At 39.0% G+C, this 14,966-nt stretch overlaps 17 non-coding genes across 17 annotated transcripts; all 17 read left to right on the forward strand.

The window, feature by feature from the left end:
• Positions 1 to 71: 71 nt before the first annotated feature.
• Positions 72 to 144, forward strand: TRNAK-CUU (transfer RNA lysine (anticodon CUU)). Its single transcript has one exon. It is a non-coding gene; the product is annotated as a tRNA-Lys (tRNA).
• Positions 145 to 489: 345 nt separating this feature from the next.
• On the forward strand, positions 490 to 562 carry TRNAA-AGC (transfer RNA alanine (anticodon AGC)). Its single transcript has one exon. It is a non-coding gene; the product is annotated as a tRNA-Ala (tRNA).
• A 353-nt stretch (positions 563 to 915) lies between these two features.
• Positions 916 to 988, forward strand: TRNAK-CUU (transfer RNA lysine (anticodon CUU)). Its single transcript has one exon. It is a non-coding gene; the product is annotated as a tRNA-Lys (tRNA).
• Positions 989 to 1,333: 345 nt separating this feature from the next.
• On the forward strand, positions 1,334 to 1,406 carry TRNAA-AGC (transfer RNA alanine (anticodon AGC)). The gene has a single exon. It is a non-coding gene; the product is annotated as a tRNA-Ala (tRNA).
• A 353-nt stretch (positions 1,407 to 1,759) lies between these two features.
• Positions 1,760 to 1,832, forward strand: TRNAK-CUU (transfer RNA lysine (anticodon CUU)). The gene has a single exon. It is a non-coding gene; the product is annotated as a tRNA-Lys (tRNA).
• A 345-nt stretch (positions 1,833 to 2,177) lies between these two features.
• On the forward strand, positions 2,178 to 2,250 carry TRNAA-AGC (transfer RNA alanine (anticodon AGC)). Its single transcript has one exon. It is a non-coding gene; the product is annotated as a tRNA-Ala (tRNA).
• A 353-nt stretch (positions 2,251 to 2,603) lies between these two features.
• TRNAK-CUU (transfer RNA lysine (anticodon CUU)) lies at positions 2,604 to 2,676 on the forward strand. Its single transcript has one exon. It is a non-coding gene; the product is annotated as a tRNA-Lys (tRNA).
• A 345-nt stretch (positions 2,677 to 3,021) lies between these two features.
• On the forward strand, positions 3,022 to 3,094 carry TRNAA-AGC (transfer RNA alanine (anticodon AGC)). The gene has a single exon. It is a non-coding gene; the product is annotated as a tRNA-Ala (tRNA).
• A 771-nt stretch (positions 3,095 to 3,865) lies between these two features.
• Positions 3,866 to 3,938, forward strand: TRNAA-AGC (transfer RNA alanine (anticodon AGC)). Its single transcript has one exon. It is a non-coding gene; the product is annotated as a tRNA-Ala (tRNA).
• A 2,039-nt stretch (positions 3,939 to 5,977) lies between these two features.
• On the forward strand, positions 5,978 to 6,050 carry TRNAK-CUU (transfer RNA lysine (anticodon CUU)). Its single transcript has one exon. It is a non-coding gene; the product is annotated as a tRNA-Lys (tRNA).
• Positions 6,051 to 9,347: 3,297 nt separating this feature from the next.
• Positions 9,348 to 9,420, forward strand: TRNAK-CUU (transfer RNA lysine (anticodon CUU)). Its single transcript has one exon. It is a non-coding gene; the product is annotated as a tRNA-Lys (tRNA).
• A 771-nt stretch (positions 9,421 to 10,191) lies between these two features.
• TRNAK-CUU (transfer RNA lysine (anticodon CUU)) lies at positions 10,192 to 10,264 on the forward strand. The gene has a single exon. It is a non-coding gene; the product is annotated as a tRNA-Lys (tRNA).
• A 345-nt stretch (positions 10,265 to 10,609) lies between these two features.
• Positions 10,610 to 10,682, forward strand: TRNAA-AGC (transfer RNA alanine (anticodon AGC)). Its single transcript has one exon. It is a non-coding gene; the product is annotated as a tRNA-Ala (tRNA).
• Positions 10,683 to 11,035: 353 nt separating this feature from the next.
• On the forward strand, positions 11,036 to 11,108 carry TRNAK-CUU (transfer RNA lysine (anticodon CUU)). The gene has a single exon. It is a non-coding gene; the product is annotated as a tRNA-Lys (tRNA).
• Positions 11,109 to 11,453: 345 nt separating this feature from the next.
• On the forward strand, positions 11,454 to 11,526 carry TRNAA-AGC (transfer RNA alanine (anticodon AGC)). Its single transcript has one exon. It is a non-coding gene; the product is annotated as a tRNA-Ala (tRNA).
• Positions 11,527 to 11,879: 353 nt separating this feature from the next.
• Positions 11,880 to 11,952, forward strand: TRNAK-CUU (transfer RNA lysine (anticodon CUU)). Its single transcript has one exon. It is a non-coding gene; the product is annotated as a tRNA-Lys (tRNA).
• A 1,615-nt stretch (positions 11,953 to 13,567) lies between these two features.
• On the forward strand, positions 13,568 to 13,640 carry TRNAK-CUU (transfer RNA lysine (anticodon CUU)). Its single transcript has one exon. It is a non-coding gene; the product is annotated as a tRNA-Lys (tRNA).
• The last annotated feature ends 1,326 nt before the right edge of the window (positions 13,641 to 14,966 follow it).

The following is a 14,966-nucleotide window of genomic DNA, read 5'->3' on the forward strand; positions in this document are numbered from 1 at the left end:
AGCAGAGGAATATCCAGAAACGGTTTTCCTTAATAAAAAATGATGAGTCTGCACACCATATTTAAGTGGGAGCCCGGCTAGCTCAGTCGGTAGAGCATGAGACTCTTAATCTCAGGGTCGTGGGTTCGAGCCCCACGTTGGGCGAAAACGAGTATTTTTTGCTGGATGATAGCATTGGCTCTCATAATATGGTGATTAATCTTGCATTAGACATGCACTAACTCCTAAAAATTGTATCTCCCTTGGTTACTCATTCATGAGAAATGTATCTCCAAGATTAGGTAGGGCCTGAGTCTAGGTTAACATACAGTGATATCACTCCTATTCAAGTACTAAACATGCCAACCTGAAGTGTAAAACATCCCCTAGGTGTAGTTAAGGCATCAGTTAGGAGTGAACTGAACACTCATGTTATGGGTAATTAGACTTAAAATAAAGTGTGGACAGCAGTAACGTTACTTTTGAAATGTGATGCTGAGTTAGCACACAGGGGAATTAGCTCAAATGGTAGAGCGCTCGCTTAGCATGCGAGAGGTAGCGGGATCGATGCCCGCATTCTCCATTCTAAAATTTGCATACATTTTACTTTTTAACTTGTAATTGCCATGGTTGTTGCAGAGTAAGAACAAAAAAGTCACAGATGGCTTTCAAATTTGGTGTCATTATAACAACTAAAGTGGTTTAATCAAAAGTGTTTAGGTATTCTATAGCACGTGAGAGGAATTTGATTTCTTATGCAATCTCAAAATGAAAATTTCACACCTTCCATTTTCATTTCGTCTTATTTTACTTGACATTCTTTCCTCTGAAGGATGTAAAAAAGTGAAGTTCCTTGCAAAACAAGAGCAGAGGAATATCCAGAAACGGTTTTCATTAATAAAAAATGATGAGTCTGCATACCATATTTAAGTGGGAGCCCGGCTAGCTCAGTCGGTAGAGCATGAGACTCTTAATCTCAGGGTCGTGGGTTCGAGCCCCACGTTGGGCAAAAACGAGTATTTTTTGCTGGATGATTGCATTGGCTCTCATAATATGGTGATTAATCTTGCATTAGACATGCACTAACTCCTAAAAATTGTATCTCCCTTGGTTACTCATTCATGAGAAATGTATCTCCAAGATTAGGTAGGGCCTGAGTCTAGGTTAACATACAGTGATATCACTCCTATTCAAGTACTAAACATGCCAACCTGAAGTGTAAAACATCCCCTAGGTGTAGTTAAGGCATCAGTTAGGAGTGAACTGAACACTCATGTTATGGGCAATTAGACTTAAAATAAAGTGTGGACAGCAGTAACGTTACTTTTGAAATGTGATGCTGAGTGAGCACACAGGGGAATTAGCTCAAATGGTAGAGCGCTCGCTTAGCATGCGAGAGGTAGCGGGATCGATGCCCGCATTCTCCATTCTAAAATTTGCATACGTTTTACTTTTTAACTTGTAATTGCCATGGTTGTTGCAGAGTAAGAACAGAAAAGTCACAGATGGCTTTCAAATTTGGTGTCATTATAACAACTAAAGTGGTTTAATCAAAAGTGTTTAGGTATTCTATAGCACGTGAGAGGAATTTGATTTCTTATGCAATCTCAAAATGAAAATTTCACACCTTCCATTTTCATTTCGTCTTATTTTACTTGACATTCTTTCCTCTGAAGGATGTATAAAAGTGAAGTTCCTTGCAAAACAAGAGCAGAGGAATATCCAGAAACGGTTTTCCTTAATAAAAAATGATGAGTCTGCACACCATATTTAAGTGGGAGCCCGGCTAGCTCAGTCGGTAGAGCATGAGACTCTTAATCTCAGGGTCGTGGGTTCGAGCCCCACGTTGGGCGAAAACGAGTATTTTTTGCTGGATGATTGCATTGGCTCTCATAATATGGTGATTAATCTTGCATTAGACATGCACTAACTCCTAAAAATTGTATCTCCCTTGGTTACTCATTCATGAGAAATGTATCTCCAAGATTAGGTAGGGCCTGAGTCTAGGTTAACATACAGTGATATCACTCCTATTCAAGTACTAAACATGCCAACCTGAAGTGTAAAACATCCCCTAGGTGTAGTTAAGGCATCAGTTAGGAGTGAACTGAACACTCATGTTATGGGCAATTAGACTTAAAATAAAGTGTGGACAGCAGTAACGTTACTTTTGAAATGTGATGCTGAGTGAGCACACAGGGGAATTAGCTCAAATGGTAGAGCGCTCGCTTAGCATGCGAGAGGTAGCGGGATCGATGCCCGCATTCTCCATTCTAAAATTTGCATACATTTTACTTTTTAACTTGTAATTGCCATGGTTGTTGTAGAGTAAGAACAGAAAAGTCACAGATGGCTTTCAAATTTGGTGTCATTATAACAACTAAAGTGGTTTAATCAAAAGTGTTTAGGTATTCTATAGCACGTGAGAGGAATTTGATTTCTTATGCAATCTCAAAATGAAAATTTCACACCTTCCATTTTCATTTCGTCTTATTTTACTTGACATTCTTTCCTCTGAAGGATGTATAAAAGTGAAGTTCCTTGCAAAACAAGAGCAGAGGAATATCCAGAAACGGTTTTCCTTAATAAAAAATGATGAGTCTGCACACCATATTTAAGTGGGAGCCCGGCTAGCTCAGTCGGTAGAGCATGAGACTCTTAATCTCAGGGTCGTGGGTTCGAGCCCCACGTTGGGCGAAAACGAGTACTTTTTGCTGGATGATTGCATTGGCTCTCATAATATGGTGATTAATCTTGCATTAGACATGCACTAACTCCTAAAAATTGTATCTCCCTTGGTTACTCATTCATGAGAAATGTATCTCCAAGATTAGGTAGGGCCTGAGTCTAGGTTAACATACAGTGATATCACTCCTATTCAAGTACTAAACATGCCAACCTGAAGTGTAAAACATCCCCTAGGTGTAGTTAAGGCATCAGTTAGGAGTGAACTGAACACTCATGTTATGGGCAATTAGACTTAAAATAAAGTGTGGACAGCAGTAACGTTACTTTTGAAATGTGATGCTGAGTGAGCACACAGGGGAATTAGCTCAAATGGTAGAGCGCTCGCTTAGCATGCGAGAGGTAGCGGGATCGATGCCCGCATTCTCCATTCTAAAATTTGCATACATTTTACTTTTTAACTTGTAATTGCCATGGTTGTTGTAGAGTAAGAACAGAAAAGTCACAGATGGCTTTCAAATTTGGTGTCATTATAACAACTAAAGTGGTTTAATCAAAAGTGTTTAGGTATTCTATAGCACGTGAGAGGAATTTGATTTCTTATGCAATCTCAAAATGAAAATTTCACACCTTCCATTTTCATTTCGTCTTATTTTACTTGACATTCTTTCCTCTGAAGGATGTATAAAAGTGAAGTTCCTTGCAAAACAAGAGCAGAGGAATATCCAGAAACAGTTTTCCTTAATATAAAATGATGAGTCTGCATACCATATTTAAGTGGGAGCCTGGCTAGCTCAGTCGGTAGAGCATGAGACTCTTAATCTCAGGGTCGTGGGTTCGAGCCCCACATTGGGCAAAAACGAGTTTTTTTTGCTGGATGATAGCATTGGCTCTCATAATATGGTGATTAATCTTGCATTAGACATGCACTAACTCCTAAAAATTGTATTTCCCTTGGTTACTCATTCATGAGAAATGTATCTCCAAGATTAGGTAGGGCCTGAGTCTAGGTTAACATACAGTGATATCACTCCTATTCAAGTACTAAACATGCCAACCTGAAGTGTAAAACATCCCCTAGGTGTAGTTAAGGCATCAGTTAGGAGTGAACTGAACACTCATGTTATGGGCAATTAGACTTAAAATAAAGTGTGGACAGCAGTAACGTTACTTTTGAAATGTGATGGTGAGTGAGCACACAGGGGAATTAGCTCAAATGGTAGAGCGCTCGCTTAGCATGCGAGAGGTAGCGGGATCGATGCCCGCATTCTCCATTCTAAAATGTGCATACATTTTACTTTTTAACTTGTAATTGCCATGGTTGTTGCAGAGTAAGAACAGAAAAGTCACAGATGGCTTTCAAATTTGGTGTCATTATAACAACTAAAGTGGTTTAATCAAAAGTGTTTAGGTATTCTATAGCACTTGAGAGGAATTTGATTTCTTATGCAATCTCAAAATGAAAATTTCACACCTTCCATTTTCATTTCGTCTTATTTTACTTGACATTCTTTCCTCTGAAGGATGTATAAAAGTGAAGTTCCTTGCAAACAAGAGCAGAGGAATTTCCAGAAACGGTTTTCCTTAATAAAAAATGATGAGTCTGCATACCATATTGAAGTGGGAGCCCGGCTAGCTCAGTCGGTAGAGCATAAGACTCTTAATCTCATGGTCGTTGGTTCGAGCCCTAGTTGTGCGAAAACGAGTATTTTTTGCTGGATTATTGCATTGGCTCGCATAATATGGTGATTAATCTTGCATTAGACATGCACTAACTCCTAAAAATTGTATCTCCCTTGGTTACTCATTCATGAGAAATGTATCTCCAAGATTAGGTAGGGCCTGAGTCTAGATTAACATACAGTGATATCACTCCTATTCAAGTACTAAACAGGCCAACCTGAAGTGTAAAACATCCCCTAGGTGTAGTTAAGGCATCAGTTAGGAGTGAACTGAACACTCATGTTATGGGCAATTAGACTTGAAATAAAGTGTGGACAGCAGTAACGTTACTTTTGAAATGTGATGCTAAGTGAGCATGCAGGGGAATTAGCTCAAATGGTAGAGCGCTCGCTTAGCATGCGAGAGGTAGCGGGATCGATACCAGCATTCTCCATTCTAAAATTTGCATACATTTTACTTTTTAACTTGTAATTGCCATGGTTGTTGCAGAGTAAGAATAGAAAAGTCACAGATGGCTTTCAAATTTGGTGTCATTATAACAACTAAAGTGGTCTAATCAAAAGTGTTTAGGTATTCTATAGCACGTGAGAGGAATTTGATTTCTTATGCAATCTCAAAATGAAAATTTCACACCTTCCATTTTCATTTCGTCTTATTTTACTTGACATTCTTTCCTCTGAAGGATGTATAAAAGTGAAGTTCCTTGCAAAACAAGAGCAGTGGAATATCCAGAAACAGTTTTCCTTAATAAAAAATGATGAGTCTGCATACCATATTTAAGTGGGTGCCCGGCTAGCTCAGTCTGTAGAGCATGAGACTCTTAATCTCAGGGTCGTGGGTTCGAGCCTCACGTTGGGCGAAAATAAGTATTTTTTGCTGGATGATTGCATTGGCTCTCATAATATGGTGATTATTCTTGCATTAGACATGCACTAACTCCTAAAAATTGTATCTCCCTTGGTTACTCATTCATGAGAAATGTATCTCCAAGATTAGGTAGGGCCTGAGTCTAGGTTAACATACAGTGATATCACTCCTATTCAAGTACTAAACATGCCAACCTGAAGTGTAAAACATCCCCTAGGTGTAGTTAAGGCATCAGTTAGGAGTGAACTGAACACTCATGTTATGGGCAATTAGACTTAAAATAAAGTGTGGACAGCAGTAACGTTACTTTTGAAATGTGATGCTGAGTGAGCACACAGGGGAATTAGCTCAAATGGTAGAGCGCGCGCTTAGCATGTGAGAGGTAGCGGGATTGATGCCCGCATTCTCCATTCTAAAATTTGCATACATTTTACTTTTTAACTTGTAATTGCCATGGTTGTTGCAGAGTAAGAACAGAAAAGTCACAGATGGCTTTTAAATTTGGTGTCATTATAACAACTAAAGTGGTTTAATCAAAAGTGTTTAGGTCTTCTATAGCACGTGAGAGGAATTTGATTTCTTATGCAATCTCAAAATGAAAATTTCACACCTTCCATTTTCATTTCGTCTTATTTTACTTGACATTCTTTCCTCTGAAGGATGTATAAAAGTGAAGTTCCTTGCAAAACAAGAGCAGAGGAATATCCAGAAACAGTTTTCCTTAATAAAAAATGATGAGTCTGCATAACATATTTAAGTGGGAGCCCGGCTAGCTCAGTCGGTAGAGCATGAGACTCTTAATCTCAGGGTCGTGGGTTCGAGCCCCACGTTGGGCGAAAATGAGTATTTTTTGCTGGATGATTGCATTGGCTCTCATAATATGGTGATTAATCTTGCATTAGACATGCACTAACTCCTAAAAATTGTATCTCCCTTGGTTACTCATTCATGAGAAATGTATCTCCAAGATTAGGTAGGGCCTGAGTCTAGGTTAACATACAGTGATATCACTCCTATTCAAGTACTAAACAGGCCAACCTGAAGTGTAAAACATCCCCTAGGTGTAGTTAAGGCATCAGTTAGGAGTGAACGGAACACTCATGTTATGGGCAATTAGACTTGAAATAAAGTGTGGACAGCAGTAACGTTACTTTTGAAATGTGATGCTGAGTGAGCACGCAGGGGAATTAGCTCAAATGGTAGGGCGCTCGCTTAGCATGTGAAAGGTAGCGGGATTGATGACCGCGTTCTCCATTCTAAAATTTGCATAAATTTTACATTTTAACTTGTAATTGCCATTGTTGTTGCAGAGTAAGAACAGAAAAATCACAGATGGCTTTCAAATTTGGTGTCATTATAACAACTAAAGTGGTTTAATCAAAAGTGTTTAGGTATTCTATAGCACATGAGAGGAATTTGATTTCTTATGCAATCTCAAAATGAAAATTTCCCAACTTCCTTTTTCATTTCGTCTTATTTTACTTGACATTCTTTCCTCTGAAGGATGAATAAAAGTGAAGTTCCTTGCAAACAAGAGCAGAGGAATTTCCAGAAACGGTTTTCCTTAATAAAAAATGATGAGTCTGCATACCATATTGAAGTGGGAGCCCGGCTAGCTCGGTCGGTAGAGCATAAGACTCTTAATCTCATGGTCGTGGGTTGGAGCCCTAGTTGTGCGAAAACGAGTATTTTTTGCTGGATTATTGCATTGGCTCGCATAATATGGTGATTAATCTTGCATTAGACATGCACTAACTCCTAAAAATTGTATCTCCCTTGGTTACTCATTCATGAGAAATGTATCTCCAAGATTAGGTAGGGCCTGAGTCTAGGTTAACGCACAGTGATATCACTCCTATTCAAGTACTAAACAGGCCAACCTGAAGTGTAAAACATCCCCTAGGTGTAGTTAAGGCATCAGTTAGGAGTGAACTGAACACTCATGTTATGGGCAATTAGACTTGAAATAAAGTGTGGACAGCAGTAACGTTACTTTTGAAATGTGATGCTGAGTGAGCACGCAGGGGAATTAGCTCAAATGGTAGGGCGCTCGCTTAGCATGCGAGAGGTAGCGGGATCGATGACCGCGTTCTCCATTCTAAAATTTGCATAAATTTTACATTTTAACTTGTAATTGCCATGGTTGTTGCAGAGTAAGAACAGAAAAATCACAGATGGCTTTCAAATTTGGTGTCATTATAACAACTAAAGTGGTTTAATCAAAAGTGTTTAGGTATTCTATAGCACGTGAGAGGAATTTGATTTCTTATGCAATCTCAAAATGAAAATTTCCCAACTTCCTTTTTCATTTCGTCTTATTTTACTTGACATTCTTTCCTCTGAAGGATGTATAAAAGTGAAGTTCCTTGCAAACAAGAGCAGAGGAATTTCCAGAAAAGGTTTTCCTTAATAAAAAATGATGAGTCTGCATACCATATTGAAGTGGGAGCCCGGCTAGCTCAGTCGGTAGAGCATAAGACTCTTAATCTCATGGTCGTGGGTTCGAGCCCTAGTTGTGCGAAAACGAGTATTTTTTGCTGGATTATTGCATTGGCTCGCATAATATGGTGATTAATCTTGCATTAGACATGCACTAACTCCTAAAAATTGTATCTCCCTTGGTTACTCATTCATGAGAAATGTATCTCCAAGATTAGGTAGGGCCTGAGTCTAGGTTAACATACAGTGATATCACTCCTATTCAAGTACTAAACAGGCCAACCTGAAGTGTAAAACATCCCCTAGGTGTAGTTAAGGCATCAGTTAGGAGTGAACTGAACACTCATGTTATGGGCAATTAGACTTGAAATAAAGTGTGGACAGCAGTAACGTTACTTTTGAAATGTGATGCTGAGTGAGCACGCAGGGGAATTAGCTCAAATGGTAGGGCGCTCGCTTAGCATGCGAGAGGTAGTGGGATCGTTGACCGCGTTCTCCATTCTAAAATTTGCATAAATTTTACATTTTAACTTGTAATTGCCATGGTTGTTGCAGAGTAAGAACAGAAAAATCACAGATGGCTTTCAAATTTGGTGTCATTATAACAACTAAAGTGGTTCAATCAAAAGTGTTTAGGTATTCTATAGCACGTGAGAGGAATTTTATTTCTTATGCAATCTCAAAATGAAAATTTCCCAACTTCCTTTTTCATTTCGTCTTATTTTACTTGACATTCTTTCCTCTGAAGGATGAATAAAAGTGAAGTTCCTTGCAAACAAGAGCAGAGGAATTTCCAGAAACGGTTTTCCTTAATAAAAAATGATGAGTCTGCATACCATATTGAAGTGGGAGCCCGGCTAGCTCGGTCGGTAGAGCATAAGACTCTTAATCTCATGGTCGTGGGTTGGAGCCCTAGTTGTGCGAAAACGAGTATTTTTTGCTGGATTATTGCATTGGCTCGCATAATATGGTGATTAATCTTGCATTAGACATGCACTAACTCCTAAAAATTGTATCTCCCTTGGTTACTCATTCATGAGAAATGTATCTCCAAGATTAGGTAGGGCCTGAGTCTAGGTTAACGCACAGTGATATCACTCCTATTCAAGTACTAAACAGGCCAACCTGAAGTGTAAAACATCCCCTAGGTGTAGTTAAGGCATCAGTTAGGAGTGAACTGAACACTCATGTTATGGGCAATTAGACTTGAAATAAAGTGTGGACAGCAGTAACGTTACTTTTGAAATGTGATGCTGAGTGAGCACGCAGGGGAATTAGCTCAAATGGTAGGGCGCTCGCTTAGCATGCGAGAGGTAGCGGGATCGATGACCGCGTTCTCCATTCTAAAATTTGCATAAATTTTACATTTTAACTTGTAATTGCCATGGTTGTTGCAGAGTAAGAACAGAAAAATCACAGATGGCTTTCAAATTTGGTGTCATTATAACAACTAAAGTGGTTTAATCAAAAGTGTTTAGGTATTCTATAGCACGTGAGAGGAATTTGATTTCTTATGCAATCTCAAAATGAAAATTTCACACCTTCCATTTTCATTTCGTCTTATTTTACTTGACATTCTTTCCTCTGAAGGATGTATAAAAGTGAAGTTCCTTGCAAAACAAGAGCAGAGGAATATCCAGAAACAGTTTTCCTTAATAAAAAATGATGAGTCTGCATACCATATTTAAGTGGGAGCCCGGCTAGCTCAGTCGGTAGAGCATGAGACTCTTAATCTCAGGGTCGTGGGTTCGAGCCCCACGTTGGGCGAAAACGAGTATTTTTTGCTGGATGATAGCATTGGCTCTCATAATATGGTGATTAATCTTGCATTAGACATGCACTAACTCCTAAAAATTGTATTTCCCTTGGTTACTCATTCATGAGAAATGTATCTCCAAGATTAGGTAGGGCCTGAGTCTAGGTTAACATACAGTGATATCACTCCTATTCAAGTACTAAACATGCCAACCTGAAGTGTAAAACATCCCCTAGGTGTAGTTAAGGCATCAGTTAGGAGTGAACTGAACACTCATGTTATGGGCAATTAGACTTAAAATAAAGTGTGGACAGCAGTAACGTTACTTTTGAAATGTGATGGTGAGTGAGCACACAGGGGAATTAGCTCAAATGGTAGAGCGCTCGCTTAGCATGCGATAGGTATCGGGATCGATGCCCGCATTCTCCATTCTAAAATTTGCATGCATTTTACTTTTTAACTTGTAATTGCCATGGTTGTTGCAGAGTAAGAACAGAAAAGTCACAGATGGCTTTCAAATTTGGTGTCATTATAACAACTAAAGTGGTTTAATCAAAAGTGTTTAGGTATTCTATAGCACGTGAGAGGAATTTGATTTCTTATGCAATCTCAAAATGAAAATTTCACACCTTCCATTTTCATTTCGTCTTATTTTACTTGACATTCTTTCCTCTGAAGGATGTATAAAAGTGAAGTTCCTTGCAAAACAAGAGCAGAGGAATATCCAGAAACAGTTTTCCTTAATAAAAAATGATGAGTCTGCATACCATATTTAAGTGGGAGCCCGGCTAGCTCAGTCGGTAGAGCATGAGACTCTTAATCTCAGGGTCGTGGGTTCGAGCCCCACGTTGGGCGAAAACGAGTATTTTTTGCTGGATGATAGCATTGGCTCTCATAATATGGTGATTAATCTTGCATTAGACATGCACTAACTCCTAAAAATTGTATCTCCCTTGGTTACTCATTCATGAGAAATGTATCTCCAAGATTAGGTAGGGCCTGAGTCTAGGTTAACATACAGTGATATCACTCCTAGTCAAGTACTAAACATGCCAACCTGAAGTGTAAAACGTCCCCTAGGTGTAGTTAAGGCATCAGTTAGGAGTGAACTGAACACTCATGTTATGGGCAATTAGACTTAAAATAAAGTGTGGACAGCAGTAACGTTACTTTTGAAATGTGATGCTGAGTGAGCATACAGGGGAATTAGCTCAAATGGTAGAGCGCTCGCTTAGCATGCGAGAGGTAGCGGGATCGATGCCCGCATTCTCCATTCTAAAATTTGCATGCATTTTACTTTTTAACTTGTAATTGCCATGGTTGTTGCAGAGTAAGAACAGAAAAGTCACAGATGGCTTTCAAATTTGGTGTCATTATAACAACTAAAGTGGTTTAATCAAAAGTGTTTAGGTATTCTATAGCACCTGAGAGGAATTTGATTTCTTATGCAATCTCAAAATGAAAATTTCACACCTTCCATTTTCATTTCGTCTTATTTTACTTGACATTCTTTCCTCTGAAGGATGTATAAAAGTGAAGTTCCTTGCAAAACAAGAGCAGAGGAATATCCAGAAACAGTTTTCCTTAATAAAAAATGATGAGTCTGCATACCATATTTAAGTGGGAGCCCGGCTAGCTCAGTCGGTAGAGCATGAGACTCTTAATCTCAGGGTCGTGGGTTCGAGCCCCACGTTGGGCGAAAACGAGTATTTTTTACGGGATGATAGCATTGGCTCTCATAATATGGTGATTAATCTTGCATTAGACATGCACTAACTCCTAAAAATTGTATCTCCCTTGGTTACTCATTCATGAGAAATGTATCTCCAAGATTAGGTAGGGCCTGAGTCTAGGTTAACATACAGTGATATCACTCCTATTCAAGTACTAAACATGCCAACCTGAAGTGTAAAACATCCCCTAGGTGTAGTTAAGGCATCAGTTAGGAGTGAACTGAACACTCATGTTATGGGCAATTAGACTTAAAATAAAGTGTGGACAGCAGTAACGTTACTTTTGAAATGTGATGCTGAGTGAGCACACAGGGGAATTAGCTCAAATGGTAGAGCGCTCGCTTAGCATGCGAGAGGTAGCGGGATCGATGCCCGCATTCTCCATTCTAAAATTTGCATACATTTTACTTTTTAACTTGTAATTGCCATGGTTGTTGCAGAGTAAGAACAGAAAAGTCACAGATGGCTTTCAAATTTGGTGTCATTATAACAACTAAAGTGGTTTAATCAAAAGTGTTTAGGTATTCTATAGCACGTGAGAGGAATTTGATTTCTTATGCAATCTCAAAATGAAAATTTCACACCTTCCATTTTCATTTCGTCTTATTTTACTTGACATTCTTTCCTCTGAAGGATGTATAAAAGTGAAGTTCCTTGCAAAACAAGAGCAGAGGAATATCCAGAAACAGTTTTCCTTAATAAAAAATGATGAGTCTGCATACCATATTTAAGTGGGAGCCCGGCTAGCTCAGTCGGTAGAGCATGAGACTCTTAATCTCAGGGTCGTGGGTTCGAGCCCCACGTTGGGCGAAAACGAGTATTTTTTGCTGGATGATAGCATTGGCTCTCATAATATGGTGATTAATCTTGCATTAGACATGCACTAACTCCTAAAAATTGTATCTCCCTTGGTTACTCATTCATGAGAAATGTATCTCCAAGATTAGGTAGGGCCTGAGTCTAGGTTAACATACAGTGATATCACTCCTATTCAAGTACTAAACATGCCAACCTGAAGTGTAAAACATCCCCTAGGTGTAGTTAAGGCATCAGTTAGGAGTGAACTGAACACTCATGTTATGGGCAATTAGACTTAAAATAAAGTGTGGACAGCAGTAACGTTACTTTTGAAATGTGATGCTGAGTGAGCACACAGGGGAATTAGCTCAAATGGTAGAGCGCTCGCTTAGCATGCGAGAGGTAGCGGGATTGATGCCCGCATTCTCCATTCTAAAATTTGCATACATTTTACTTTTTAACTTGTAATTGCCATGGTTGTTGCAGAGTAAGAACAGAAAAGTCACAGATGGCTTTCAAATTTGGTGTCATTAGAACAACTAAAGTGGTTTAATCAAAAGTGTTTAGGTATTCTATAGCACGTGAGAGGAATTTGATTTCTTATGCAATCTCAAAATGAAAATTTCACACCTTCCATTTTCATTTCGTCTTATTTTAATTGACATTCTTTCCTCTGAAGGATGTATAAAAGTGAAGTTCCTTGCAAAACAAGAGCAGAGGAATATCCAGAAACAGTTTTCCTTAATAAAAAATGATGAGTCTGCATACCATATTTAAGTGGGAGCCCTGCTAGCTCAGTCGGTAGAGCATGAGACTCTTAATCTCAGGGTCGTGGGTTCGAGCCCCACGTTGGGCAAAAACGAGTATTTTTTGCTGGATGATAGCATTGGCTCTCATAATATGGTGATTAATCTTGCATTAGACATGCACTAACTCCTAAAAATTGTATCTCCCTTGGTTACTCATTCATGAGAAATGTATCTCCAAGATTAGGTAGGGCCTGAGTCTAGGTTAACATACAGTGATATCACTCCTATTCAAGTACTAAACATGCCAACCTGAAGTGTAAAACATCCCCTAGGTGTAGTTAAGGCATCAGTTAGGAATGAACTGAACACTCATGTTATGGGTAATTAGACTTAAAATAAAGTGTGGACAGCAGTAACGTTACTTTTGAAATGTGATGCTGAGTTAGCACACAGGGGAATTAGCTCAAATGGTAGAGCGCTCGCTTAGCATGCGAGAGGTAGCGGGATCGATGCCCGCGTTCTCCATTCTAAAATTTGCATACATTTTACTTTTTAACTTGTAATTGCCATGGTTGTTGCAGAGTAAGAACAAAAAAGTCACAGATGGCTTTCAAATTTGGTGTCATTATAACAACTAAAGTGGTTTAATCAAAAGTGTTTAGGTATTCTATAGCACGTGAGAGGAATTTGATTTCTTATGCAATCTCAAAATGAAAATTTCACACCTTCCATTTTCATTTCGTCTTATTTTACTTGACATTCTTTCCTCTGAAGGATGTAAAAAAGTGAAGTTCCTTGCAAAACAAGGGCAGAGGAATATCCAGAAACGGTTTTCATTAATAAAAAATGATGAGTCTGCATACCATATTTAAGTGGGAGCCCGGCTAGCTCAGTCGGTAGAGCATGAGACTCTTAATCTCAGGGTCGTGGGTTCGAGCCCCACGTTGGGCAAAAACGAGTATTTTTTGCTGGATGATTGCATTGGCTCTCATAATATGGTGATTAATCTTGCATTAGACATGCACTAACTCCTAAAAATTGTATCTCCCTTGGTTACTCATTCATGAGAAATGTATCTCCAAGATTAGGTAGGGCCTGAGTCTAGGTTAACGCACAGTGATATCACTCCTATTCAAGTACTAAACAGGCCAACCTGAAGTGTAAAACATCCCCTAGGTGTAGTTAAGGCATCAGTTAGGAGTGAACGGAACACTCATGTTATGGGCAATTAGACTTGAAATAAAGTGTGGACAGCAGTAACGTTACTTTTGAAATGTGATGCTGAGTGAGCACGCAGGGGAATTAGCTCAAATGGTAGGGCGCTCGCTTAGCATGTGAGAGGTAGCGGGATTGATGACCGCGTTCTCCATTCTAAAATTTGCATAAATTTTACATTTTAACTTGTAATTGCCATAGTTGTTGCAGAGTAAGAACAGAAAAATCACAGATGGCTTTCAAATTTGGTGTCATTATAACAACTAAAGTGGTTTAATCAAAAGTGTTTAGGTATTCTATAGCACATGAGAGGAATTTGATTTCTTATGCAATCTCAAAATGAAAATTTCCCAACTTCCTTTTTCATTTCGTCTTATTTTACTTGACATTCTTTCCTCTGAAGGATGAATAAAAGTGAAGTTCCTTGCAAACAAGAGCAGAGGAATTTCCAGAAACGGTTTTCCTTAATAAAAAATGATGAGTCTGCATACCATATTGAAGTGGGAGCCCGGCTAGCTCGGTCGGTAGAGCATAAGACTCTTAATCTCATGGTCGTGGGTTGGAGCCCTAGTTGTGCGAAAACGAGTATTTTTTGCTGGATTATTGCATTGGCTCGCATAATATGGTGATTAATCTTGCATTAGACATGCACTAACTCCTAAAAATTGTATCTCCCTTGGTTACTCATTCATGAGAAATGTATCTCCAAGATTAGGTAGGGCCTGAGTCTAGGTTAACGCACAGTGATATCACTCCTATTCAAGTACTAAACAGGCCAACCTGAAGTGTAAAACATCCCCTAGGTGTAGTTAAGGCATCAGTTAGGAGTGAACTGAACACTCATGTTATGGGCAATTAGACTTGAAATAAAGTGTGGACAGCAGTAACGTTACTTTTGAAATGTGATGCTGAGTGAGCACGCAGGGGAATTAGCTCAAATGGTAGGGCGCTCGCTTAGCATGCGAGAGGTAGCGGGATCGATGACCGCGTTCTCCATTCTAAAATTTGCATAAATTTTACATTTTAACTTGTAATTGCCATGGTTGTTGCAGAGTAAGAACA

Source organism: Triturus cristatus, chromosome 4_1 (genome assembly GCF_964204655.1).
Source record: "Triturus cristatus chromosome 4_1, aTriCri1.1, whole genome shotgun sequence".
Taxonomy (NCBI): Eukaryota; Metazoa; Chordata; class Amphibia; order Caudata; family Salamandridae; genus Triturus; species Triturus cristatus.